Genomic DNA, 27,120 nt, shown 5'->3' on the forward strand with positions numbered 1-27,120 from the left:
AAATTTTTGTAATTAATCAGTCTCCCTTTTGCAGAGTGTATCCAGGTGTAACAGTTTGGAAATGCTTACCTATACATCACACTCCCCCCAGAGGTCGCTCAGTCAATATTCTGAAAATAGTATGTTTGATCATTTGCTGTTGCGCTTGTTTAAATTTCTGTCTGACTCATTGGCACTATAAATAAAAAGATGTTTTGAAATTGTTATGAGAGGACCCACCCAAAATGTTAATTGTTTTCAGCTGGTGATTGACCTGTAGATTTCCAACATTTTCTGCTTTTATTTCAGATTCCAACACTTTTTCTCCCTTTTTATCCCCAAAATGAAAATCATGTCATTCAAGGGTAAAATCTGAACTACCATATATGGTGGTCCAATGATGGCACAAGAAAAAAATAGTAACGAGCGGGAGCACAGGACATCAGGGTCATAATCATTCTGTGAATCCTGGATGCTGAGACCTTTAATGTAGAAATATATAATGGGCCGGATCTTGCTGTGAGTGGCAAACAAACAGTGCCAGCCACTTGTTAGACTTGCACTCACCCATTGACGTTCTATGAGCTTATGCACGGCAAGTTCCTGGAAATTAGAAATCCAAAAAGCACGGCACCCTCTACAGGGCATCTGGGACCTGTGTGAACAGGGCAAGCAACTGTATATCTCCTTAACCAATCAGATTGAAACATTGTTAATAATGGTACAGAGTCAGAACCAGGAAGTGTAAGTTAGAATAGTAAATTCAATGTCAAATCAGGTACAGAAAGCAAAATAAAGAGAGGGTGAGGAAGATTGAATTAAGAGACAGAAATAAAAAGTTTAAAACAAAATTACTTTTTTTAATGCCTAACAATAATTAAAATTTGAAGGAATGAGACTCCACACTTGTAAGAGTTAATTTTCAGTGCCGGAGAGGTTGTTTGGCAGTAATTAAGACTTACCACGCTGTTAAAAGGCTACTTAGACTTGAAATGACTTTTTTTGGTGAGTTTAGTCCGTATCTATCAGGTAAGTATAGGAACTTCACGCCATTCAATACATTTGAAAGGGGAACTAGACAGTGAGATGCCATTTTCGCATTTTAAGATTCCCATCGTTGTTTTCAAATCCCTCCATGGCTTCACCCGTCCCTATCTCTGAAACCTCCTCCAGCCCTACAACCCTCCAAGATCTCTGCGCTCCTCCAATTCTTGCCTCTTGCGCATCCCTGATTTTAATCACACCTCCATTGGCGGCCATGCCTTCAGCTGCCGAGGCTCTAAGCTCTGGAATTCCCTCCCAAAACCCCTCTGCCTCTCTACCACTCTGCCTCTCTCTCCTTCTTTAGGACGGTCCTTAAAACTTACCTCTTTGACCAAGCTTTTGGTCACTTGTCCTAATATCTCCTTATGTGGCTCAGTGTCAAATTTTGTTTGATAACGCTCCTGTGAAGCACCTTGGGATGTTTCACCATGTTAAAGGTGCTATACAAATGCAAGCTGATGTTGTTAGTACTACTCCTAATTCATTTGGGATTGAGTTTTCTAAAATTTGTGAATTAGTCTCACTTACGTAGGTAGCACTGCCACTGAAATGAGATGACATTTCCAAACACCTGCTTTCCACATAAATGACTCTGTCTTTGTTTAGCTGCAGCTCTTGTTTCAACTTCTTTGGCTTTTTTTGCTTCATTTTTGTGCTCATTGAGGTGAGTGAAGTCAATCCTGGGCGTGGAACTTTTGATGCTCGCACTATTCCACCCAACCAAGTGCCTTTTCTACTCAGAAAATAAAAATTTACTGCAAACATAGGAAGATACTTAGTAATGAGCCAACTCTGCATCCAGGTATCTCTGAAAGGAAATGTTCTTGAATTTGCTTGCATTTGCCGATGTGTTAATGCATTTATAGCATACAAATCAGCTGGGACCCACTGCAAGTTTTTAATAAGCTGGTGACTAAAGGGTTATATTTAGAGCTGCTAAAGCATTACTTGAACTACTTGGTATGTAAAACCTGCACAGACTGAGTCCTTGTTCACATTTAAAGGAGTATTTTCTTTACAGAAACAACTATGTTGATATGACCATAACCTGTTGAAGTAAGTAAGTCATAGGATAACTTGCTTGCTATGTTTTAATCACTTTTCAGACGGTTAGGGTCAGCTGATGGCTTGTAGCTAGCATGACTGCATTATAATTAGTGTAAAAATACAAAGCTCAATCATTTCTGCTTCAGGCACAATACTTAATTACTCACATTGAATTTGCACAAAATACCTTTCCGTGTACTAGAGATGAGGAGGCTTTTAAGTGACTGTCTTAAAATGCTTGTTCTAACGTGTTCAGTTGATTATAGTGCTTGTTCAGCAACATGTAGTGGCAAAGGCACTAAAGTTGCAAAATATTTGATTACTTTATCCTAGCCCAACCCTTTGCTTTAACTTTGAATTACACAATCCTATGATGATCCTGAAAATGTTCATGATTTTGAACATTCTAGAGATTCATCCACATGTAGGCTCATGGGCCTGGATTTTCCTCCAGGGCAGTATCAGCAATGGAAGTGGGTCATTGCAGGATTTCCAACTGTTGGCCAGACCTCACAATAAACCTGACCAATTTTCCTGGGTCGAGTCAATTAAATGTGCAGGGCAGGCTCTCATTGGTATCTCTGCTCTATGCAGGGAATTTGCCGCTGGTGGGGAGGAAAATGTGGTGTACTCGCTACAGCACTAGAAATGGGCAGGTCCACAGTTAAAAGACTCAGAAGCCCCCTAAATGTGCTGCACAGTTAAGTATTACATGGCTCTGAATGAGTCCTTCTGAAACAAAGTGGACACTTGGAGGTGATATGAGATGAAGGTGGGCAAATTGATGTCCCATTATTCCTTCCAGGGATTCCTTCTGCATCCCATAACAGTCCCCCTGCCACCTCCTTTGTATCAGTCTTGCTTCCTATCAGTGGGACAGAGGCAGGAAGGAAGGGAAATCAACCAATGGCCCAAACCCCACCCTCTTGCCCTCATTTATATGCGGTGGGGCGGGCAAAGGTTAACTGCGTGACATTGGGGGGGAAAGGGCAGGGGGAGGGAGGGAAATATTTGTTGTCTTTTTAGAGGCGGGGATGTGGTGGTAAATTTCTCTACCACATTTTCCTACCAACGATGCTCTGGGATCACCCAAAAATGGACAAATTTCCAGAAGGAAAATCCAGGCCATAGTTTTATGCTTATGTATTATCTTGGCAGCTAGTACACCCCTATAGCACTAAAAAAAATCACTGATTAAATGGAATCATGTTGCAACTAGTATTCTCCAAACAGGAAAGATATGTTAGAGATTGTTGTCCAAACAAGTCCATATATGATATACTTTGTTCTGAATGCTAATAGTAACAAAAAGGTAATGTGACTAAACTAGTGAGCAAAGGTGGTAATAAACCTTTCTTTCATTACTACTGGTTGTTTCAATTTTGTTTACAGCCTAGAATGTGCATAAGGAAAGTAACACAAGTAAATTAAAAGGCTATTTATAAGGGCTTGTTAATGGCTGCGATGGCCTTATTAAAGGCCCAGTTAAGAAATAGATGCAGTTTTACATAGGGGAAAATGGAAACAAAATTGTATCCTGAATTCCCATTCTGAATGGGAGTTAATCATATGAAAGAAGGCCAGATTAGCACAGATGGCTGATGTTGTTGAAAAACAATCAGAAGCAGATTTAGGGGTCATACAGCATTATTAACCCGATCCTAATGGCATCCTGCCTTCCCTGACTCAACTCCCAATGTCAGCTGCCCTTATCCATCCCAACTCCCAATGGTAGTACACATAACCTGAACTAGATAAAGTATAACTGGAAAGTGCATCACTCTTAATGAGGTGGAGATGCCGGTGATGGACTGGGGTTGACAATTGTAAACAATTTTACAACACCAAGTTATAGTCCAGCAATTTTATTTTAAATTCACAAGCTTTCGGAGGCTACCTCCTTCGTCAGGTGAACTCTTAATGTAGTGAGACTTGCCATGTATGGGAGACAATGTTATAAATGTGTTAGCATTTTTTAGATATCTATGACATTTTTATATAAGCCACTGAATGAACTGACTGAATTTACAGCTTACAAGTCAGCCATATCAGCACAGTGGATATAAGTCAATTGAAATTAGTTGCTGCAGTACATTTTCTGTGCCATCATGGGGCATGTGTCGTTTGCATAACATTGCTATTTTAACTTGCAATGACTTACTTGCTACATTCTGGTTAATAGTTCTCTGTGTCAGTACATATTTTTGGGCATGTAACCTAGAAACTGGTGTTTTTGCTATTCAGGATTAACTGTGTTACTGAAAGTATCTGGGAGAATTTATTCCTGTTGGTTTGCACACAGTTTGCTTTTTTCAATCATTTGGGTAAAATGTACATAGGTAATGAGCAGCACCAGTCCTCTAATACAGCTGCAAACTGCAATTCAGAGGCAGCTAAGCACCTCAGATAGCAGATAAAGCTAATTATTTACTCTTTAACATTGCTGTTGAATTGTGTGTTACTGAATGAGGGAAGCTAGTTTTACAGATCAGGAGCTGTAAACTCTTCTGTAAGGACTCTTCTATAAGGACTCATGTAGAGGAGGTATTTTTTTTATTCGTTCATGGGATGTGGGCATCACTGGCAGGGCCAGCATTTATTGCCCATCCCTTGAGAAGATGGTGGTTAGCCGCCTTCTTGTACAACTGAGTGGCTTGCTAGGCCATTTCGGAGGGCGATTAAGAATCAACCACATTGCTCTGGGTCTGGAGTCACATATAGGCCAGACCAGGTAAGGATGGCAGGTTTCCTTCCCTAAAGGACATTAGTGAACCAGATGGGTTTTTACGACAATCCGGTAGTTTCATGGCCACCCATTACTGATACTAGTTTTTTTTTATTCCAGATTTTTATTTTAATTAATTGAATTTAAATTTCCCCAGCTGCCGTGGCAGGATTTGAACTCATGACTCTGGAATATTAGTCCAGGCCTCTGGATTACTAGTCCAGTAACATAACCACTATGCTACCGTACCCGTAATAATACAATTTAAGGGACTGATGCTAATCCCTTCCCTCTTCTAGAAGTGCCAGGCCTGGAAGGAGGTAGCTTAATGTGATAACACCAGTTAGCAATCACAGTCACAGATGCAGTTGACTCAAATGTAGGGTGCCCATAGTGCAGAGTCCAGGGAGGTCTAGGTGCACCAGAATCCCAGCAGGCTGTCAATCAAACCGTGCAGCCAGCCAACACATTTAATGCCATCACCAGAGAATCACTTAGAAGGTGTTGTACATTAGGTATTTGGTATCACGTACAATCCACCAGCACAAAGGGAAAGTACTGTGGTACTCCAGTCTAAGGGAGCCCAGCAAAATTTTGTGGCCGTCCTGGTAGCTGTTGGAGAGTGCACTTAAGTTACGCTGCTGATATCTAATTAGTGTCAGTGTTGGGGGTGAGGGGGGAAGGGGAGGGGCAGGAAAATTGGCCCCACAGTGTTTGACATATGTGTTAATGTAGAATTTTGGGGGAAGATGACATTGGTATGTTTAGGAAATTTTGAATCCCCCATCTGTTTGTCATGTCCTCTAAACGAGAGTTTAATTTGGAGGATTTGTTATTCATTAAACCTTCTTAATTTCATATTTCTTGTTTACTGCTGTGTTCTTTCAGCACTGCTGTATCAGGTTAACATACATTTGTTGAGTGATAAAAACCTGTTTTTCAAATCATATGAAAATCTCAAGCTTTTCCACAGGTGAAGAAACTAAAACAACTAATATAATTAACAAGTTTTAGATCAAAATTAGACATCTCTTTGATCTATATCAATGTTTTGTAAAGTCTTTGTTATACTTACTAAGAAAGCTGTAGTAGTTGTTTCATTGTGATCTCTGAACACCTGTGTAAACATTCAGGTGGCAGCTGATGCAACAAATGAAGCCTTAAACTACAGTATCTTTATAGAACTGATTTAATGATTTATCTGATTCCAGTGACATTTTAAATATATTGTACATGGTTACAAATAAGGGGTTTCTTTATGTATTAAGTGGCATAATAGCAAGATGCTGCAGGTGACACAGGTCATGAATTTGAAACTGGTGGTTACTGGGAGTATTGGCCAGTCATAGATTTCCCAAAGACTAATGTACGCTCGAGCAACACTAGTTCAAGAATTAATGGCAGCTGTCAACATTGAGCAAATCCTAGGTGTGAGATTTTTATTTGCAAGGCATCATTGTGCTAAAAAACAAATGAATCAGAACCTCAAGCTGTGTCTGTCACGTGGGCCAGAGGGATGAACCTCTCTGTGCTTTAATCAGAGTGCACTATCCTGTTACCACTAATGCTGTCATCACAGTCACTGATCTTGTTCAGTTATGGTTAGAGTGATCATGTTGTGTTTCATGGTAATTATAGGAAGAGCTGCACAGACGCTAGGGGACAAGAAAGCAGTGCTCTGTCCATTTGTTTGTGTACGTCTCTGTGGAGCTCTGCCTTCAACTGCATAACCAAGTAAACAAGCATTAAATGCAGGAATCCCACAAAAATAGACTGCAACCTTCAGTAAAAAGACCTTTCATTAGAGCACAGATCCACACCACAGTGGCTACACTTCAAAAGTACTTCATTAGCTGTGAAGTGCTTTGGGATGTCCTGAGGTTGGAAGGGAAAAAGAAATGGAACTTCCCCCTACGGATTATGAGGTTCACAAATGCGAGGAAGGTGATCACGAAATGGGAGAGGAATTCAAGGTGATGCTAACTAGAAATTCCTGCACCAATATCCTGCCTTGTGTTCTCTGCCATAAGTATTATTTGTGGAATTTAGGGACCATGCTGTCTTGTTCATTATTGCCTCAGTAGACTATGGGAGAAAACATTCAACACTGTGATTTGCTGTAAAACATTATAAACCCACCTGCATAATCTCCTCAGAACAGTGCATTAGAATCCCTTAATCATTTGGATTAACATTCCTTTCTGCTGATGTCTTTAACAGAATGACAATTAAATGGTGGAAATTGTGGAGGTTCTGGCCACAATCTTCCAATCCTTCTTAGATGGGGACGGTGCCGGAGGACTGGAGGATTGCAAATGTTACATCACTGTTCAAAAAAGGGGAGAGGGATAAACACTGCAATTACAGGCCAGTCAGCCCAACATAGGCGGTGGGGAAACTTTTAGAAACAATAATCCGGGACAAAATTAATTGCCACTTGGAAAAGTATGGACTAATAAATGAAAGTCAGCATGGATTTGTTAAAGGGAAATCGTGTTTGACTAACTTGTTTGAGTTCTTTGATGAAGTAACGGAGAGGGTTGATGAGAGTAATGCGGTTGATGTTATGTGTATGGACTTGCAAAAGGCATTTGATAAAGTACCACACAATAGACTTGTTAGCAAAATTAAAGCCCGTGGGATTAAACGGATAGCAGCAACGTGGATACAAAATTGACTAGGGGACAGAAAGCAGAGCGTAGTGGTGAATAGTTGTTTTTTCAGACCGGAGTGAAATGTGCAGTGGTGTCTCCCAGGGGTCGGTATTAGGACCACTGCTCTTTTTGATATATATTAATGACCTTGGGTATAGAGGGTATCATTTCAAAGTTTGCAGATGACACGAAACTCGGAAATGTAGTAAACAATGTGGAGGATAATAACAGACATCAGGAGGACATAGACAGACTGGTGAAATGGGCAAACACATGGCAGATGAAATTTAACACAGAGAAGTGTGAAGTGATGCATTTTGGTAGGAAGAATGCGGACAGGCAATATAAACTAAATGGTACAATTTTGATGGGGGTGCAGGAACAGAGAGACCTGGGGATCTAAGGAAGGAAATCCTTATCTAAGGATACACTTGCCTTAGAGGCGGCGCAACGAAGGTTCACTAGATTAATTCCTGGGATGAAAGGGTTATCCTATGAGGAGAGGTTGAGTAGAATGGGCCTATAATCTCTGGAGTTTAGAAGAATGAGAGGTGCACAGATGCTAGGGGACATTGAAACATATAAGATTCTGAGGGGGCTTGACAGGGTAGATGCTGAGAGGTTGTTTCCCCTGGCTGGAGAGTTTAGAACTAAGGGGCATAGTCGTAGGATAAGGGATCGGCCATTTAAGACTAAGATGAGGAGGAATTTCTTCACTCAGAGGGTTGTGAATCTTTGAAACTCTCTACCCCAAAGGGCTGTGGATGCTGAGTTGTTGAGTATATTCAAGGCTGAGATAGCCAGATTTTTGGACTCTAGGGGAAATCAAGGGATATGGGGGATTGGGCGGGAAAGTGGAGTTGAGGTTGAAGATGAGCCATGATCTGATTGAATGGCGGAGCAGGCTTGAGGGATCGTATGGCCTACTCCTGCTCGTATTTCTTATGGGGGGGTGCACATGCACAAATCTCTGAAGGTAGCAGGACATGTTCAGAAGGCTGTTAAAAAAGCATATGGGATCCTGGGCTTTATTAATAGAGGCCTAGAATACAAAAGCAAGGAAGTTATGCTAAACCTTTATAAAACACTGGTTAGGCCTCAGCTGGAGTAATGTGTTCAATTCTGGGCACCACACTTTGGGAAGGATGTGAAGGCCTTAGAGAGAGTACAGAAGAGATTTATTAGAATGGTACCAGGGATAAGGGACTTCAGTTAAGTAGAGAGACTGGAGAAGCTGGGTTGTTCTCCTTAGAACAGAGAAGGTAAAGGGGAGATTTGATAGAGGTGTTCAAGATCATGAACAGTTTTGATCGAGTAAATAAAGAGAAACTGTTTCCAGTGGCAGAAGGGTCAGTAATCAGAGGACACAGATTTAAGGTGATCGACAAGAGCCAGAGACGACATGAGGAAACATTTTTTTAACGCAGCAAGTTGTGATGATCTGGAATGCACTGCCTGAAAGGGTGGTGGAAGCAGATTCAATAGTAACTTTCAAAAAGGGAATTGGATAAATACTTGAATGGAAAAAAATTATAGGGTTATGGGGAAAGAGCAGGGGAATGGGACTAATTGGATAGCTCTTTCAAAGAACCGACACAGGCGCAATGGGCCAAATGGCCTCCTCCTCTGTTGTACTTACTATGATACCACAAAAGAGAAACACTTTTTTTTCACCAAATTAGTAATCTCAAGCTAGGATAGTGTTTCGGGTGTCACGTGTAGCCTCAGCACATCTAGAGCAGGAAGGCGGAAAATAAAAAGCAATGAGCTAAGTTTCTCAGTTCTGATCACCAGCGAGGGACACTTGCTGGAAAGTGTATTTGTGCGAATGTCCAGTGGGAATAGGAACAAGCTCAGCTGCGTTCCTCTCCATGGTGGAATAACCTGCTGATACTAATTGTCTAGACTTACACATGAAGACTGGCCACTTGGACGAGGTATCAGAGGCCTAGCTCATCATCTTATCCTCAATTTACCCGCACAGGACTCATAAGTCTGTTATTGTGATTCAACCATTGCTTTATAAACAATTAAGAATTGTATTTTTGTTTGGAAACCTTCCTGGTTTGATTCTGTTCAGGTGATTGGGATATTACAGGACATATATTCCTTACTAAAATGTCTTCAGTCATATTGAGGTATCCTTATTTGTGTTTGAAAGTGCATAATTCAGCTAGTTAGAATCTAAGAGCCCATTTTCCACATGCTGTGGTGTTGCTACATGCAATCAATACCTTAAAATCAGGCAGATATCATTCTTACTAAATCCCCACACCCATTATGTGTCACACGGAATCTTCCATCTAGCAGGGAATGTACTTTGTGCTCATTTATTTTGCAATTTGTTCATTTTTGGAGGTTTTTGTCCCAACTTTTTAGCAGCAAGACTTATAATTAAAATTCTAGACATGGACATTCAAACAATTAGTTTATGTTTTATTTGGAGGAGGAAGAGGATGAAAGGTGGGATTTGAGGCATCTTCAATTGTATCAAAGGCAGACTACCCTTACCTGCCTTTATCACGCAGCGTGCCTACAGACACAGGCTCACCTACCAAGAAAAGTTGCCTTTGCAGACTCTTCACTAGTGGGGCAGTGACAGAATTGAGGTTCCTGGGTAATTAGACATGAAACAAGACTGCAATCTGACCTGCAGGCAACCTGTTCTCCCCTTTCTCTGCTTCTTTCCTGCCTCTGACTCATCCTTTATCCAGGAAAGTGGAAAGTGTTGGCCCACATGGCCTCCTCCATGATTATGGTGTATATTGCTGTATGCCAGGTAACAGCAGGTGTATATTTGGAGGAGATATTATCTACCCTTTGGTGATACATCACTTCCCTGAAATGGCTTAATCCACGATGATATCATTTGTAGAAAGCTAAGTTTGAGCATAGATAAGGCTGGGGCCTGAACTTATGAGAGCCACATGATGGGAGATTGTTATAGTTTGATAGAGGAATTCTGACAAGAAGAGGTTGGATTCAAGGTGATGTCCCTTATTCCACAGAGGAGAATATGGCTTATTCACATCAACACTGGATGATGCAACGCACTGAATAGATGATCCCAGAAAATGGCCGAGCTTTAGCTTATGATGTCATTTGTGGAACAGCCCAAGTGAAGCATGACAAATTTTACAATGAAATGTTAAAGTATACAGTCAGGATTGTAAACCTGAACGTCATAGTTTCAGGGACACTCAGAAGTTTCCGAAGTTATAAATTCTGCTGTTAGCCATTTGGCTCAAGATCATTTTAAAACTGAGAGTACTTTTAAGTGCCATGCATCTTTCTCTGAAGTAAACAATCGACACAATATGAGCAAATATGTTTTAACGGCTTTTGAATTGCAAAGTCTATTGTGAAACACACTGATAAATTGCTCCTCTCAAAGTCTCACAAGGAATCACTGTCCTTTTGAATGCTATTGTGTATTGTGACAATGTTCTCCAAATGGAAATTTACCCATACTTCCTAGGTAATTAGACATGAAATGAGGCTCAAGTACTAATGAGATACCAGACATACAAAACAGAGCTCAATGGTTTCTAATAAGCATTTAGATTTCAATGAAATCAGTCAGATTTGGATTTATTTACAGCAGTCTAAATAATCCAAAAAGAAAATTAGCCATTCATTGTGTGTGGTCATCAAAATGGAGTGCCCTGATGTAAATAGGGCTGCAATAATGATTCATCTCACAAGATGCTAAAAAAAATACTTTGTAAGCTTTATAAGCTAATACCTTATAAACTATTTTCTGTTTAGTAAGTCAGCCAGGATTTTGTAGGTGAGAAATCTGCTAGGGATTTATGACAAAGGGAGCATTGCCCAAGAAAACAAAGTCTAGATTTAAACGGCCATTGCTCCAATGGCTTTTGCTGGAGCAAAGACCAAGAACACACAATATGGAGCAGGCCAGGGGCAAGGCTGCTCTAAGATTTAATGATGCTTCACTCCAGGTACTACTGGCTGAGGTGAGGAGGAGGAGGGAATTTTTTTTACCCGGCTGACAGAAGGAAATGCCCTGCCTCTGTCACCAAGAATGACTGGCTTGAGGTGGCAGAGGTGGTCACCAGCAGCAACATCTCCTGCACTTGGGTCCAGTGCAGGAAGCGTTTCAATGACCTAACGAGGGCAGCAAAAGTAAGTACATTTACGGATTCTCCTACACTCCATGTTCCACATCACCGCAACCCCCACCACCCACCACCCCCCCAAACTCATTCTGCACTGCCAAGACGACTCCATCACATCACTCCTCACACCCACTTAAGGCTCATCCTCAACTTACTTGCACTTCCTTACTTCCCCATTTGCCACCCCATCACTACCACTCACCCCAATCCTCATCCAATGTGATGTCTCTGTCTCATACACACCCTCTGATGCACCTCTTTCATGGTCAGCTTCACCCAAAACAATGGTGAAGTGGCCTGCTGATGAATGCAAACACTCGCTCACATGTCTGTACTTTCTCCCCTTCTAGGAGAAGAGAGCTCAGAATGCACGCTAGAGAGCGAGGACTGGAGGGGGGCCTCCACAAATAGCGGTCCTTACAGACGCGGAGGAGGAAGCCCTGCAGATCAGCCGCACGCTTGAGTGTCTGTCCATCAGGGATGCCGAGACTGGCACCCTGGTGACACAATTTTAACATTCATCACACACAGTGCCAACCGCTCAGGAACACCACTATATACCTTCCTCCAGTCCAAAATACAACCGTTTACCACTACTTTGTTTCCTGTCACTTAGCCAATTTTGTATCCATGCTGCCACTGCCCCTTTTATTCCATGGAGTTCAATTTTGCTGACAAGCCTATTATGTAGCACTTTATCAAACGCCTTTTGAAAGTCCATATGCACAACATCAACTGCATTGTCCTCACCAATCCTCTGTTACCTCATCAAAAAACATAATCAAGTTAGTTAAACACGATTTGCCTTTAACAAATCCATGCTGGCTTTCCTTTATTAATCCATACTTGTCCAAGCGACTATTAATTTTGTCCCGGATTATCATTTCTAAAAACTTCCCCACCACCGAGGTTAAACACACTGGCCTGTAGTTGCCGGGTTTATCCTTACACCCTTTCTTGAACAAGGGTGTAACATTTGTAATTCTTCAGTCTTCTGGCACCCCTATATCTAAGGAGGATTGGAAGATTAAGGCCAGCCCTCTGCAATTTCACCCTTACTTCCCTCAGGAACCTAGGATGCATCCCATCCAGACCAGGTGACTTATATGACCATTTGTTGATTAACCCTTGTGGTACTGCCCATTGTATAGAAGCTACAGTAACATGCAAAAATGAAATGTGTGATGGCCAATTGCTGGGTGGCTCATTGACACCCCAAATCACTAAGGCCTCTAAACGCTATTGGCTTTTTAAATGTTAAAAAAAAATGATTTATTTAATCTATAAGAAATATTATAAATTGATCAAATTCAGCACAGGTGATCAGCAAATGCCAAAATGTTAGTTTCCATGACATTTTGTATTGATAAAGAGACCCCAGAATTCTTCAACAATGGCTTGTCATTTACAGAGAAATTCCAATCATGTTATCAAAATAATAATCATGGGTGATTGCCACTCACTGATATGATCAAATGTGATGATAACCAACATTTCTTATTACAGTAGTTCAGAGGTGAAAACTAGCAAAAAGAAACAGCAGCAAAAACTAGGATCAGGAAAGATTTCTTTTAATCCTAGAATGTTTACCAGGTTGACGATGTGAAGAAGGTGGCCTTTGAGTTTTAATGGGTAAATGGATCGGAGGAGGAGCAAGGCAAAGGAAATGTTTTGTGAACAATATTGTTTACATGGGTGGGGCAGGGAGATAGACTCATATTTATTTTACACTAAGGGTGATATAGCTATCTATCAAGTGTCCCAGATTGCACATCAGCAAAAGAAAGCAAGAGAACACTTATTGGAAATGGAGCTATTTTAGCCTCCAGAGCACAGATGAAACAGCCTCCATATAATGTTCTCTTACCAGGTTCAGAGAGAAGAAAGAAAAATGCTGAATAGAAGCATTGGCAAATCTGCTAACCTGGTAGACTGTGAACACAGAATGTAGAACACAGAAAAAGGTTACACTAAAGGTGCACTCACAGTTTTGCAAGTGGGGAACTGCTCTGCTGGGGAAGGCAGCGCTTCTCACATAGTACGCAAACACATACATGAAGCTCTGCTCATTTACCTCAGACTACAGGTAGGAATTTTAATGATTGGGATGAGCTGATGAGATAGTGCATGTTGATACAGTGATTCGATAGATTTTTTTTTTAGCTTTAAATCATTACCTTGGAGATTTGCACTACCTGAGTTTCAACCATAGCTGAAGCAGCTCTGTGGGTTTGAAACTCTCCCTGCTGGCTTTGCTGTGTGCCAATGTATGTTTGCCTGTTTAATGCTGCATTTTTGACATTGGGTTGCCAGTTGTGTCATGCAAGAACCCTATAGTTCGCAGGAGTTAGGGGTTCAAGAACTGAGCCATGATGCTATACCGAGATGTGTACATTGGAACCAAAGGCAGGCTCAAGGTGTAGCTACCATACATCTAACAAAAGATCTGTGACAGTGCCCAGGTATCTAGTTGTCGCTGGCAGAGGGTAGACTCAAAGTATATAATGCACCAAAGGAGAGTACTATCCCCCATTCCTACCTATATAGGGTGGTGCCTCTGTTCCATTTATGTCCATATAGTATTGCCCCAGTTTTTTTCTGCATATATGCAATGTCTTACAAGACATCTTCAAACCATGCCTGTATCATTGTTGGTTAATTTCTTCCCACATACACTCGCACCAAAAATGAACTTAAATTTATTTAACCTTAAAAATGCAACACTGATTTTCCCAAACAGCATTTGCTCTCAATCTTAAATATCAAATCATTATATATAGTGTTGTTCATGCAAACACCAGTGACATACAAATAACTCTAAATAAAACTTTTTCTGAAAATGTAATACGATGCAATTTTGATTATCTGAAGATTTTTTTTTTATCATTATCTCAGAATGGGTGAAATGCATCAGTATTGTCTGATGCAGTTTACTCATCCTTAGATAGTTACCTAAATTGACAATTCCCACTACTGCAGAGCTGCCAAAGGCACGACCAATATAAACTTTATTTTAATAAGAATATCATTCGCAATTTAATAAGGAAGCAGTTACCATGCAGCAGAAGCTATGTTTCATGATGAATTATTCAGACAAACTGAGGTGGTAAGAAAATGTTATTCCTCCTGTTTCATTATGGAATTGGCTGCAGAACTACAATAGCTAACACAGTAAACTGGGGTAATACTTTTATTTCTGTAAATTACACACAAGCTGTAACTCCAAAAATGGCTCCCTTTCCGAAAACATGCAGGAACTGGGAGTTGATGCAAAAAAGGCATGAAACATTTGTTCTTGTAATGAACAATATGTATATTTAATATATATTTAGAATGATCATTTGTCAGTAATCAGATACCACTGCTCCAGAAATGGAAGCAACGAGGTCCAATTTCTACCCCAATAAGTTCACACTACTCCAAACTAAACCCATATTTGTCACCATAGTCTACACACATAGGTTACATCTGCTGTGCAAAAAATCCTCATTTTACAAATATTACTGCACATAATAAAAAGAGTTGATAAGAAAATATAATTGTTATAACATTGTCATAAGTTAATAAAGCATGTGCCCTTTGATTCCAATGTATCAATTGTTGCAAGTAAGACCATGTGAAATAAATGTGATCTTAAATTTCAGAACTTAATATTATTCAAGATTTTTAGAACTGTTCAAAGATGTTGCCACAATTAGATACTCATTAATTCTACGCATACAAATTTTTGACTCTAATGCTAGAATCCTGTAATTTAAATAGAAATTGTAACTCAGTTACTGACTAATTGTTAGACATGTAAAAGGTCGTATTTTATTTTTAGCTGTTTTGTTAGAGTGTATTTATTTTTAGCTCTCTTAGTAGTGTTATATGGTTCCATTTCATTTTGAATTACAATAGCAGAAATTGTACAACAGCCAAACTATATACTATTCATTATGGTGTCCACAGCAACTATTTCTATAGAAAATAGATAAATAATCTAGAATAATTTGTGATCTTGCACTTCAGTGAAGATATTAGTGTAGATAAGGGAACCATTGAATCGTATCTACTATTCATCATGTTGTGAAATGTGTCCAAAGCAGACTCTTATTTTCTGTGATTATAAATTAATCAATGCTTCTTTACTCTTGGATTCATGTTGGCCTTTTTAATGGATTTATCAACCTACGATTACACTCAGGGAATTATGTATTTGAATCACTACAGGTAGAAATTTTGGGCGTAAAACAGGCGCAAATCACACCAATTTAGCAGTGCAACGGCCTGCGCCCAATCTACGCAGGCATTGGTCCCACTGCTAAATTTGTGGGGGCCATTTTTTAGGCGCCCCACGCCTACAAATATGTAAATTAGGGGCCTAACACCTGTTAAAAGACCTCTCTTCAAAACTCGTCGGCAATGAGTAGGGCAGGCGTCGGGAAACCCATTAGTGCCAGTGGTGATAAGAAAAATACATATTACATCAATTGGCACAAAGGCTCATAAGAACTTCAGTGCCAATAGGAAAGAAACAAAAAAAGAGGCAAACAATCAGAAATGCCAAAAATACACCTACCTTTATATTGCTGCATCCTTTCCATGACCTCCTGATTGTTAACTGCTGCATAGCAACCCTGGACACCCATTTAAAATTGATGTTCTTAACATTAGCTGTACTGTGTGCCAGAACTGAAGAAACTGGCAGCAGACTTGACCCCTCCTTCAATTAACATTTAAAATGAAGCGCCTACCTTTCAGATGGGTGCTTCTTATGCTGCTGGTCTCGCTCACTGAAAGATGCGCCAGGGTGAAATTTTGGTGTCTTTCTGGTTGACGGGGCTTCATCTGATGCTGCAAATCCAGCCCGACCCGATACTGCCCAAAAGTCTGGTGGTAATAGGAGGAAAATTCTGTTTATTGATTTCTTTCTAAGAAAAGCTATTGAAAAAAATGAATACATTTTGCAGCAATGTTGTCTGAGAAAGCATTTGTAGCTGAAGAGTATGTCTACTTTTGTGTTGGATCTCAATAGCAATGTGACAGCAGAAGAACAAATTTCCATAATCAAGGCAAGAGATTTGACACAGCACAGCATTCATTGACAGATCTCACGAATTTCTAACTTTATCACATTTAACACAATTTACTGTCCAAGTATCACATTTTTTCAAAAATGGGCTGCAAAGAAGGGTTTGTGAGTGGATCTGAGCAATAGCAAATCACTTGCCCTAATCATAGTTGAAAAATTAGAAAGCAAAATTCTTGTTAATACTCATCACTGTTTACCTGACATAGAATGTTCCTTCAGCTGTTTTTAATCAGGTCGCAACTTGAGAGTTATTTCTACAGATTTTATTCTAGTCATTATTATGCTGGGCTGTCATCAATTTCAAACTGGAAATGTCACAATAGACATAAAGTGACTCTACTACAATGCAGTTTTCCTCAGAGAAATATTCATAATGATGGAGTAAACTCCCTGTGGAACACATCCGGTGCTTTTGATGCAATTACTACTGCAAATTTGAGGAGAGTTACACTGTTTGTTTCCAAGGAGATGCAAGCAGTTGTACTTGGTTTAAGTGACAATAACATAGTAATAAATATAAATATGCACAAAAAAGTGACAGACATGAATTGTAAATTTAGATTTACAAATGAATAGGCTTCTTTAAGAACTGAGATTTTTGAAAAACAAATATGCCACAAAGCAGGAGGTCAATAAAAGAGCCAACAATAATTGGATGCCACTGAATTGTGTTTCTTAATCTTTTTTCCCCCTAATTTTCTATCTCTCCTCAATGTGCATTGGGGTGCAATTCCAGAGATACTGGCAAATCTTTATTTGTAGAATATGTTTATTTTTTCTTATTTATTTAAATATTTGTTTATAGAATAAGTATTCTACATGTCAGGTTAGACAGTAAGGACTGGATTTTCCTGTAATCATCGGAAAAATGTTGAGATGACTTTAACCTACCCACATGATCCCATCGGTAGCTGCCCACATTTTTCGCGGGGTGGGGGGTAATTGTGTATGAAGAATCATGGAAAATTTACGGCACAGAAGGAGGCCATTCAGCCAATCATGTCCGCGCCGGCCGAAAATGAGCCACCCAGTCTAATCCCACTTTCCAGCCTTGTAGGTCACGGCATTTCAGGTGCATATCCAGATACTTTTTAAATGAGTTGAGGGTTTCTGCCTCTACCACCCTTTCAGGCAGTGAGTTCCAGACCCCCACCACCCTCTGGGTAAAAAAATCTTTCCTCAGCTCCCCTCTAATCCTTCTACCAATCACTTTAAATCTATGCCCCTTGGGTTATTCACCTCTCTGCAAAGGGAAATACGTCCTCCCTATCCACTCTATCTAGGCCCCTCATAATTTTATACACCTCAATTAAATCACCCCTCAGCCTCCTCTGTTCCAAAGAGAACAACCCCAACTTATCCAATCTTTCCTCATAGCTAAAATTCTCCGGTCTTGGCAACATCCTCATCAATCGACTCTGAACCATCTCTAGTGCAATTACATCCTTCCTACAATGTGGTGACCAGAACTGTACACAGTACTCAAGCTGTGGCCTAACCAGTGTTTTATACAGTTCCAGCATACCCTCCTTGCTCTTATATTCTATGCCTCGGCTAATAAAGGAAAGTATTCCATATGCCTTCTTAACCACCTTATCTATCTGTCCTGCTACCTTCAGGGATCTGTGGACATGAACTCCAAGGTCCCTCACTTCCTCGACACTATTCAGTATCCTCCCATTTATTGTGTACTCCCTTGCCTTGTTTGCCCTCCCCAAATGCATTACCACACACTTCAGATTGAATTCCATTTGCCACTTTTCTGCCCACCTGACCAGTCCATTGATCTCTTCCTGCAGTCTACAGCTTTCCTCCTTGCTATCAACCATACAGACAATTTTTGTATCATCTGCAAACTTCTTAATCATGCCCCTACATTTAAGTCCAAATCATTAATATATATCACAAAAAGCAAGGGATCTAGTACTGAGCCCTGCGGAACCCCACTGGAAACAGCCTTCCAGTCACAAAAACACCCATCGATCAATACCCTTCGCTTCCTGCCACTGAGCCAATTTTGGATCCAACTTGCCCCTCTCCCTTGGATCCAATAGGCTTGTACTTTTTTGACCAGTCTGCCATGTGGGACCTTGTCAAAAGCCTTGATAAAATCCATGTAGACGACATCAAATGCATTACCCTCATCGACCCTCCTTGTTACCTCCTCAAAAAATTCAATCAAGTTAGTCAGACATGATCTTCCCTTAACAAATCCTTGCTGACTGTCCTTGATTACTCCGTGCCTTTCTAAGTGACGGTTTATCCTGTCCCTCAGAATTGATTCCAATAATTTGCCCACCACCAAGGTTAGACTGACTGGCCTGTAATTACTCGGTCTATCCCTCGCTCCCTTTTTAAACAATGGTACAACATTAGCAGTCCTCCAATCCTCTGCCACAATGCCTGTATCCAGTGAAGATTGGAAAATGATGCTCAGAGCCTCTGTTATTTCCTCCCTTACTTCTTTTAATAGCCTGGGATACGTTTCATCTGGCCCTGGTGATTTGTCTACTTCCAAAGATGCTAATCCCCTTAATACTTCCTCTCTCAATAAGTTTATCCCATCCAATATTTCACACTCCTCCTCCCCAACTACAATCTCTGCATCGTCCCTCTCTTTTGTGAAGACAGACGCAAAGTATTTATTAAGAACCATACAACATCTTCCGCCTCCACACATGGGTTACCTTTTTGGTCTCTAATAGGCCCTACTCTATCCTTAGTTATCCTCTTACTCTTTATGTATTTATAAAACATCTTTGGGTTTTCCTTGATTTTACTTGCCAATATTTTTTCATGCCCTCTCTTTGCTTTCCTAATTTCCTTTTTAATTTCACCTGTGCACTTTCTATACTCCTCTAGGCTTTCTGTAGTATTGAGTTCTCGGTAACTGACATAAGTTTTCCTTATCTGCCTCATCTTACCCTGTATGCTTCTTGACACTCAGGGGGCTCTAGATTTGGCATTCCCACCCTTTTTCTTTGTGGGAACATGTTTACTCTGCACCCCTTGAATCTTCCACTTGAATGCCTCCCACTCCTCTGACACTGATTTACCTTCAAGTAGCTGTTTCCAGTCCACTTTTGCTAAATCACTTCTCAGCTTAGTGAAATTAGCCTTTCCCCAATTAAGAACTTTACCCTCTTCCATAACTATGCTAAAACTAACTGAATTATGATCACTACCACCAAAAGGCTCTCCCACCGATACTCCTTCCACCTGCCGAGCCTCATTCCCTAAAACTAAATCCAGAACTGCCCCCTCTCTTTTTGGGCTTGCTACATACTGGCTAAAAAAAGTTCTCCTGAATGCAATTTAAGAATTTTGCACCCTCTATACCCTTCACCCTGTTTGTATCCCAGTTAATATTAGGGTAGTTGGAATCCCCTACTATTACTGCCCTACTATTTTTGCACTTCTCAGAAATTTGCCTTCATATTTGCTCTTTTATCTCCCTGACTGTTTGGGGGTCTATAGTACACTCCCAGTAGTGGGACTGTCCCTTTTTTGTTCCTTAACTCAACCCATATGGCCTCATTTGATGATTCTTCTAACATATCATCCCTCCTCACAGCTGTAATTGTTTCTTTAACCAAAATTGCCACCCCCCCTCCTTTTTTATCCTCTTCTCTATATCGTCTGAAAACCCTGCAACCAGGAATGTTGAGCTGCCATTCCTGCCCCTCTTTAAGCCAGGTTTCTGTAATAGCTAAGATATCATACTGCCACGTGTCTATCTGTGCCCTCAGCTCATTTGCCTTATTCACTAGACTCCTTGCACTGAGGTATATACCTTTAAGCACTGCCAAACTCCCTTGCTGTTTATTTTCTAATCTTTGTTACCTCTGCCTTCCGAATCACTTACTAATTTTCTGCCTTCTATCTCCAGTTCTGATTCTGTCCCATCTGAATCTACACTCAGGTTCCCATCCCCCTGCCAAGCCAAACCCTCCCCAACAGCACTAGCAAACTGCCCCGCAAGGATATTGGTCCCGGCTCTGTTGAGGTGCAACCTGTCCGGCTTGTATAGGCCCCACCTCCCCTAGAACCGGTCCCAATGCCCCTGGTATCTAAAGTCCTCCCTCCTGCACCATCTCTCCAGCCATGCATTCATCTGCATTATCCTCCTATTTCTATACTCACTAGCACATGGCACCGGGAGTACTCCGGAAATTACTACCATTGAGGTCCTGCTTCTTACTCTCTTTCCTAACACCTTAAAATCTTCCTGCAGGACCTCATTCCTCTTTATACCTATGTCGTTGGTACCGAGCAGGACTTCAGCGAGAATCCTGCTCCTGACTGGGAATCTGCCTCTGGGAGGGAGGGAAATGGGGGCTAGCTGCAGCAGTTAATAGGTTCCTGCAACTGAAATGGTCAGAAACACAGCAGAAGTCTCAGAAGAAAGGAGAGAGAATGAGCTGGAGCTGCAGAAAAGCAGACGCATCATCTGGGGGGGTCTGCAATGACCAAACACCAAGGCCCTGATATTTATGGGGAGTTGGCGGGGGGGGGGGGGGGGGGGGGAGAAAGAGGTGTAGCGCCCAGGAAACCCAGAAATACGGGTTTCCCGGAGGCCCTGCCGAATTTAATGGCATGATCTAATTTATATTTTTGAATTCCGTTTCCTGGCCATAGCCAGTCAAATCGAAAGGCTGGCCGGCTGGCTGTCGGGTGGGAAAGCCTGTGGCACCAGGCCGCAGCAGGGGAGTGGAGAGAAGGGAGGGAGGGAGAGATAGTGGGTCGGGGGGACATCAGGAGGGCGGAGAGATGGGGGGACCCGGAGACATCGGAGCCATGGATTGATCGGGGGAGGTTAACAGGTTTGCATGGTGGGCCTGATGGAAGCATAGGGAATGGTAGCATAGTGGTTATGTTACTGGACTAATAATCCAGAGGCCTGGACTAATAATCCGGAGTCATGAGTTCAAATCCTGCTACGGCAGCAGGGGAATTTAAATTCAATTAATCAAATAAATCTGGAATTTTAAAAAATAGTATCAGTAATGGTGGCCATGAAACTACCAGATTGTCGTAAAAATCCATTTGGTTCACTAATGCACTTTAGGGAAGGAAACCTACCGTCCTTACCCGGTCTGGCCTATATGTGACTCCAGACCCACAGCAATGTGGCTGATTCTTAATTGCCCGCTGAAATGGCCTAGCAAGCCACTCAGTTGTACAATCTCGCTTAAAAAAAGTCATAATAAGAATAAAACCAGATGGACCACCCGGCACCGGACATGACAAAGGCAAACCAAGCCCAGTCGACCCTGCAAAGTCCTCCTCACTAACATCTGGGGACTTGTGCCAAAATTGGGAGAGCTGTCCCACAGACTAGTCAAGCAACAGCCTGACATAGCCACACTCACAGAATCATACCTTTCAGCCAATGTCCCAGGCACTTCCATCACCATCCCTGGATATGTCCTGTCCCAACGGCAGGACAGATCCACAAGAGGTGGCAGTACAGTGATATACAGTCAGGAGGGAGTGGGAGTCCTCAACATTGACTCCGGACCCCATGAAATCAGGTCAAACATGGACAAGGAAACCTCCTGCTGATCACCACCTACCGTCCTCCCTCAGCTGATGAATCAGTCCTCCTCCATGTTGAGCACCACTTGGAGGAAGCACTGAGGGTAGCAAGGGCACAGAATGCATTCTGGGTGGGGGACTTCAATGTCCATCACCAAGAGTGGCTCGGTAGCACCACTACTGACTGAGCTGGCCGAGTCCTGAAGGATATGTCAAACTAGCTGTGCCTCTAGCCAAACTGCTACAGTGCAGCTACAACATTGGTATCTACCCGACAGTGTGGAAAATTGCCCAGGTATGTCCTGTCCACAAAAAGCAAGACAAATACAATCCGGCCAATTACCACCCCATCAGTGTACTCTCAATCACCAGCAAAGTGATGGAAGGTGTCGTCGACAGTGCTATCAAGCGGCACTTACCAATGGCCTGCTCACCGGTGCTCAGTTTGGGTTCTGCCAGGACCACTCGGCTCCAGACCTCATTACAGCCTTGGTCCAAACATGGACAAAAGAGCTGAATTCCAGAGGTGAGGGGAGAGTGACTGCCCTTGACATCAAGGCAGCATTTGACCGAGTGTGGCACCAAGGAGCCCTAGTAAAATTGAAGTCAATGGGAATCAGGGGGAAAACTCTCCAGTGGCTGGAGTCATACCTAGCACAAAGGAAGATGGTAGTGGTTGTTGGAGGCCAATCATCTCAGCCCCAGGGCATTGCTGCAGGAGTTCCTCAGGGCAGTGTCCTAGGCCCAACCATCATCAGCTGCTTCAATGACCTTCCCTCCATCATAAGGTCAGAAATGGGGATGTTCACTGATGATTGCACAGTGTTCAGTTCCATTCGTAACCCCTCAAATAATGAAGCAGTCCGAGCCCACATCCAGCAAGACCTGGACAACATCCAGGCTTGGGCTGATAAGTAGCAAGTAACATTTGTGCCAGACAAGTGCCAGGCAATGACCATCTCCAACAAGAGAGAGTCTAACCACCTCCCCTTGACATTCAATGCCACTACCATTGCCGAATCCCCCACCATCAACATCATCCTGGAGGTCACAGGAATACAGGAGTTGGGATGTCTTGTTGAAGTTGTACAAGACATTAGTAAGGCCACACTTGGAATACTGTGTACAGTTCTGGTCACCCTATTATAGAAAGGATATTATTAAACTAGAAAGAGTGCAGAAAAGATTTACTAGGATGCTGCCGGGACTTGATGGTTTGACTTATAGGGAGAGGTTGGATAGACTGAGACTTTTTTCCCTGGAGAGTAGGAGGTTTAGGGGTGATCTTATAGAAGTCTATAAAATAATGAGGGGCCTCGATAAGGTAGATAGTCAAAATCTTTTCCCAAAGGTAGGGGAGTCTATAACGAGGGGGCATAGATTTAAGGTGAGAGGGGAGAGATACAAAAGGGTCCAGAGGGGCAATTTTTTCACTCAAAGGGTGGTGAGTGTCTGGAACGAGCTGCCAGAGGCAGTAGTAGAGGCGGGTACAATTTTGTCTTTTAAAAAGCATTTGGACAGTTACATGGGTAAGATGGGTATAGAGGGATATGGGCCAAGTGCAGGCAATTGGGACTAGCTTAGTGGTATAAACTGGGCGACATGGACATGTTGGGCCGAAGAGCCTGTTTCCATGTTGTAAACTTCTATGATTCTATAAGAGCAGGTCAGAGGCTGGGTATTCTGCGGCGAGTGACTCACCTCCTGACTCCCCAAAGCCTTTCCACCATCTACAAGGCACAAGTCAGGAATGTGATGGAATACTCTCCACTTGCCTGGATGAGTGCAGCTCCAACAACACTCAAGAAGCTCAACACCATCCAGGACAAAGCAGCCTGCTTGATTGGCACCCCATCCACCACCCTAAATATTCACTCCCTTCACCACCGTCGCACCTTGGCTGCAGTGTGTACCATCCACGGGATGCACTGCAGCAACTCACCAAGGCTTCTTCGACAGCACCTCCCAAACACGCGACCTCTACCACCTAGAAGGACAAGGGCAGCAGACACATGGGAACAACACCACCTGCACGTTCCCCTCCAAGTCACACACCATCCCGACTTGGAAATATATCGCCGTTCCTTCATCGTCGCTGGGTCAAAATCCTGGAACTCACATCCTAACAGCACTGTGGGAGAACCTTCACCACACGGACTGCAGCGGTTCAAGAAGGCAGCTCACCACCACCTTCTCAAGGGCAACTAGGGATGGGCAATAAATGCTGGCCTTGCCAGCAATGCCCACATCCCATGAACGAATGAAAAAAAAAAGCACTCTTTCTCCTCCTAGCCCACAAGCAGTGTTGTAAAATCACTTACCTGCTGCATCCAGCCGTTCTTGCCTCCCTTCAGCTGTCTGTTTTCCTGCGGCCTGGGAAACTCAGCCCACAGGCATTAAGTCTGAAACGCAAATAAAATTTGAGGCAAGCAGCCTCATTAAAATATTTAAATGAGGGATCCGCCTCCAGAGAGCAGGTTGGTCACCTGCCCCCCAACCCACCTCCATTAAAACCAGAAGTGGGTGCGTTGGAGTTAAGTTGGGGTCGGGTTTCCCATTTTTGAAATTTTAACCCCGTCCATCCTGGGGCTTAAAATTACCCCCAAGATTCTCAGGCATATTAATGGAAGTTATGCTGGCAGACTTAGAAGCCAGAAGATGAAGGCTCCTTGACGCTCCTATATTCGAGGCTGAGATCGATAGATTTTTGGACTCGATAGATTTTTGGATAGATTTAGGGGAATCAAGGGATATGGGGATCGGGTGGGAAAATGGAGTTGAGGTTGAAGATCAGCCGTGATCTGATTGAATGGCGGAGCAGGCTCGAGGGGCCACATGGCCTACTCCTGCTCCTATTTCTTATGTTCTTATGACACCCAGGGAATTTTGCCCTAGAAAAAGGATGTGCAGGCAGGTTGGAGGGAGGTAGCAAGCTACCGCATGAATGGCTATTCAGCGTTGGAAACATTCTAATGACCTCGCCAGGTTGGTAAAGGTAATTGAAGGTACAAGTGCCTATGCAGATGCTGAGACATGCTGGCAACATGATCACCTCCACATCATCCAAGACCACATAGTGTAAAAGAAGAAATGAATGAGATTCTTAGTGGGTACAAGAGACCCACACCATCTCCCTAATGACTACACTTCCTCTGCTACTATTCCACTGTCTGGCATCACATTTCCTGCAACGTTTGAGTGAGAAATGAAGAGACTGCTGCATTACTTGCACCTGATAACATGTTCACAAGGGAATACCTGCAAGAAAAGAAATGGAATTTCCTCAGTGGATCTCCCAATCCGGGGTAAATGGGGTTTCTGCCGATCTTTCACCGAAGTACGACAGCCAATTGGGAGAACCCCGAGGAAATTCCCGGTGACTGTGAATTAGTCTGTAGCTTGTCTAAACATGCACACAACCAGAGGCAAAGGACAGCCACAGATGAAGGAATGGCTAGCATCAGGAGGAAACTTTGCAATTCTACAGAAGACACAACAGACAGCCTTTGGGATATGGAAAAGCTTGAGGGAAGCTGTTAGGTTCAGGTTGGTAATGAGATGGAGCGCTTACAGAACTGAGACTTTGTTGGCATTCTGATGACTTGAAAATCCTCAGTCACAGCTTCTGATTCATAAATCAGTGTGCGTCTCTCTAAGACGAATGTTTCTGTGTCCCTAACAGGTGCTGAATGTTTAAAGGAAGAATCATCTGACATACAGCCTGGCATCTCCACAGGAACCATTCCTCTACCTGATTCACTCACATTATTTATTCAAGCAATTGATACAGTCACTCAGGAGGAAGGTATTACTGAGACAGAGGGCATAATGCTGGGTGTATCAGTGAGCAGGAGGAGCTGGGAGAGAATGATGAGGAAAGAACCATCTTTCACAGAAGGGGCAGAAACAGCTTCCCTCGGTGAGAAGCCCAAGTATCAAAATCTCAGGACTGCAGTCCATGATTCAGGAGCATAGGTGTTACGTGCAGGCGGTGGAGACAGTCTCCTCTCATGTGGTGCAGATGGTAGAAAGGCCGTTAGCCCAATTAAACCCGTACCCAACACTAGTAAGCTCCAAGAAGTGAGCCCAGATGTCACTGCTTCAAGGATTGCAGTGGTTCAAGGAGAAGGCCCACCAACACCTTCTCTGGGCAACTAAACATGGGCAATAAATGCGGCCTTGCCAATATCACCCACATCCGGAGAACAAAGCCAATAAAAAGCAAAATCTTTTGTATGAAGGTTCTGAGCTTTCAATATTCTATATATTTATTTTCTAACAGTTTTTAAGTTAATGTGTTGAAACTACAAAAGTATTGTTATCAAGCCATCACTATACTTCTGTTGTAAGAAATAAAAACTGTAAAAATTTTTTTATCAGAATCTGTATATTGGCTTGATTTAATATTTTAATCTTTCATCGGCTATTTGTAATGAAGCAATGTTGAAAATTCCTTGTAAGTATTTTGGTAAATGTTGCTATTTAACAATATGTTTCCTAAAGTGTAGCCTGTTCTCTACATTACCTACAAATGGTAACTAAGTGACTCTTTTCAGATCATCCAAGCCACCACAACAAACATAAATCAGCAAGAAATAGTGAAGAGCCACAGTGTCCAGGTAACGATCATTCCTTTTCTGTTGCTTGAAAATTTTTTTCTAGCATTTGAGTAAAATTTGGGCAATAACCATAACTAACATTAACCTGCCCACAAACAATTCATATTTAAATGAGCTGTTGGACGGAATTTTTTAATATAAGGACTTAATTACTAAATACTAAGAATTATGTCAAGTCTATGCCCCTGGAAAAGGTATAGAGGCAAACGCTTTATATAAGCATTAACATTACTATGTTCAATTGCTGTAAAAGGTGTCCCTGCCTAGGCCAGCACCCAAGAATGATTGAACATGCAATCCA

The 27,120-nt window shown here is 42.1% G+C and overlaps 2 long non-coding RNA genes across 3 annotated transcripts in view; one reads left to right on the top strand and one right to left on the bottom strand.

Moving 5' to 3' along the window:
* Nucleotides 1–27,120, bottom strand: part of LOC137326494 (uncharacterized) — a 74,117-nt gene that overhangs the window by 39,699 nt on the left and 7,298 nt on the right. For both annotated transcript variants that reach the window (XR_010964204.1, XR_010964205.1), the window contains exons 2-3: nt 24,522–24,602; nt 16,325–16,460 (exon numbers count right to left, since the gene is read on the bottom strand). This is a non-coding gene — a long non-coding RNA (uncharacterized lncRNA). The remainder of the gene's footprint in view (nt 1–16,324; nt 16,461–24,521; nt 24,603–27,120) is intronic.
* LOC137326495 (uncharacterized) overlaps nt 1–27,120 on the top strand; it is a 67,931-nt gene that overhangs the window by 33,336 nt on the left and 7,475 nt on the right. The window contains exons 3-4 of the long non-coding RNA XR_010964206.1: nt 25,883–26,005; nt 26,757–26,819. This is a non-coding gene — a long non-coding RNA (uncharacterized lncRNA). The remainder of the gene's footprint in view (nt 1–25,882; nt 26,006–26,756; nt 26,820–27,120) is intronic.

The sequence above is a fragment of the Heptranchias perlo genome, chromosome 10 (genome assembly GCF_035084215.1).
Source record: "Heptranchias perlo isolate sHepPer1 chromosome 10, sHepPer1.hap1, whole genome shotgun sequence".
Classification (NCBI taxonomy): Eukaryota; Metazoa; Chordata; class Chondrichthyes; order Hexanchiformes; family Hexanchidae; genus Heptranchias; species Heptranchias perlo.